This window comes from Zingiber officinale, chromosome 10A, assembly GCF_018446385.1.
Source record: "Zingiber officinale cultivar Zhangliang chromosome 10A, Zo_v1.1, whole genome shotgun sequence".
Classification (NCBI taxonomy): Eukaryota; Viridiplantae; Streptophyta; class Magnoliopsida; order Zingiberales; family Zingiberaceae; genus Zingiber; species Zingiber officinale.
Window position 1 is genome coordinate 38,814,043 of NC_056004.1, and position 2,461 is coordinate 38,816,503.

General features: G+C 39.5%; 1 non-coding gene across 1 annotated transcript; it reads left to right on the forward strand.

The window, feature by feature from the left end:
* Nucleotides 1-508: 508 nt before the first annotated feature.
* On the forward strand, nucleotides 509-614 carry LOC122028458. Its single transcript, XR_006124827.1, has one exon. It is a non-coding gene; the product is annotated as a small nucleolar RNA R71 (small nucleolar RNA).
* Nucleotides 615-2,461: the final 1,847 nt, after the last annotated feature.

A 2,461-nucleotide genomic window follows, 5' to 3' on the forward strand; every position in this document is an offset into this window, starting at 1 on the left:
TTTGGGAACTTCCTGGAGTAATGAAACTGAGTTCTTGAGGTCTTCTATTGTTCTTCTCCTCAATTCTAAACAAATCCTTCTTCAGTAGTTCTTCATGATTCTTGCCACTTCTCAACTTAAAATTATTATCATTTACACTAGATCTTGTCTATGTAGGAGGAAGGTCTTCCTTGAACCATTTTGAAACTATGCTATTAATATTTTTTCCCCCAAATATTTGAACTCCTCATTCTGTGACTTGTGAATTTCAACATTCTTGGGTGGTTAAACTGCATTTCGTTTGATAGGCACTCTTGTATATATGGCTTCTACTTCTTGAATTTCTAAGGGAGATTCCATCCAACTTTTGCTTGACCATTCATGGAGGTTCAAAGCTACTTGATCAATCAATGTATATGCTTCATCTACACTCTTGTCCATAAAAGAACCTCCAGCTGATGAATCTAGCAAACACTTATCTGAGAAAGAAATTCCCCTATAGAATATGTGCAGGGTCAGCCATTTTTCCAAACCATGATGAGGGCACTGTCTTTGTAGACTCTTGAATCTGTCCCATGCTTCAAATAATGATTCTCCATATGCCTGAGCAAAATTTGTGATGCAATTTCTCATATAAATTATTCTACTTGAAGGGAAAAAATGATCTAGAAATTGCTTCTCCAATTGTTTCCAACTTGTGATGCTTTGAGGACGGAGGGAATATAACCAAGTCCTTGCTTTATCCTTGATACTGAAAGGAAATGCTATCAATCGAACTGCATCTGCTGACACTTATTCTCAATTCACCATATCACAAAGTTCTAGAAATATCTCAAGGTGCAGATAAGGTCTTTCTGATACTTCTCCTCCAAATTTGTGACCTTGTATCATGAAAATTAACTCCGGGTCTAGTTGGAAACTTTTTGCTTCAATATGAGGTTGCACAATGGGAGATAAAAATCTTGCAGAAATGGGTGCAGAGAAATCACTTAAGGACCTGCTTGACATGTTAGTGCTCATGGTATCTAAAAAAAAAAGCAAAATTAAAGACAAGAAATAAAATGCATAATGAAAACAATAAAGAAAATACAAAAAGAAAAAGAAAAATGTCTAGAATAACTCATATGCTAATCAACTAATGTTAATCGAAAACAGTCCCCAGCAACGACACCAAAAACTTGTTATGATTCCGCAATTGCACAGATTCGTCGTCAGTAATATATAAGATTGTCAAACCGCAGGGACTGTTGATTAAGCACTAGAGATGTCGCAAAGTAAGTTATCTAGACAGTCGAAAGTTGGCTTTGGCGCTTGCAAACTAACGAGAGTGATTGAAGAGAGAAAGAGAAGGATGAGAGAATCGATCTTGGAGGGAATTGAGCTTTGGGAAATGGATTCTAGGATTTCGATTTTGTTGTGGTGGAACCTGATGTATTATGTTCTATCTTTTTCTCATTATTAATCGACATGCATTCTCCAGAAGTTAAAGCTGCTATCCTTAAGCACTAAACGGAGAAGATCCCTGTGACATTCTATTATGGTTAACCCCTGCCACTAGGGTGCCTCGGTAGATCGCAAGAATGCAAATCCAATCGGTGTCATTAAGGATAGAGATAAGGGTTTATTTCAGTCTCTTACTTCCTTATGGAGAAGTTGCCTCTCCTTTTAAGGGAGTATCCTAGATGTCCGTGAACGGGTTACCCCTGTCACTAGGTCCCCTCAGGCATACGATCTAAGATCCTTTCTTTACGAAATTAGCAATTCCTACACAATCGATCAGTATGATGAGATAATCTCAGCAAGTCTCATGCATATCAAATAGAAACAAAGCAAGCAAAATCATCCAATAAGTAAAGGCATAAACATGAGTCTTACATCAAACCCTATCCAAAACTACTCCCTACATCCATAGAAAAGGAGATCTACTCCATTGTGAGGGAAGAACAACCCCAAAACATAAAGAAAGCATACTTACAACCCTTGATGTGAGAAGAAGGGGAAGAACAGATGCTTGCTGAGGTTTTCGATGTCTTGGGGATGCCTCCTTACTCTGGAGATGGACGGAACGTCAAGGAACGACGGTGGATGAAGCTCTAGGGTTTCCCTAAAGGGGAGAACCCTTTCCCGATGAGAGGGATGAAGTCCCGAACCAAAGATGCCCCCAAGAATAGGGTTATTGACCCTTTTATAGGTTAGGGCACGGGCGTCGCACGGCTCGTGCCAGGGCCTGCGAGATCCGCACGGCCAACACAATTTCCTCCCTTCGGGTTGAGTGGCACAACCGTGCGAGATCGCATGGCCGTGTCTTCCTTCTACTCTGGCCGCGCTGCACGGCCGTGTTAGAGTGTATACTAAAAGTCTAGCTTTTGTAAATATTTATTTTGAAGTAAAAAATCACATTGGTCAAATGTCTACATTTATATGCTAAGTGTAGTTGTTCAATTAATTTATATTGTAGATAACATAGTGTGTGGTGTCACAC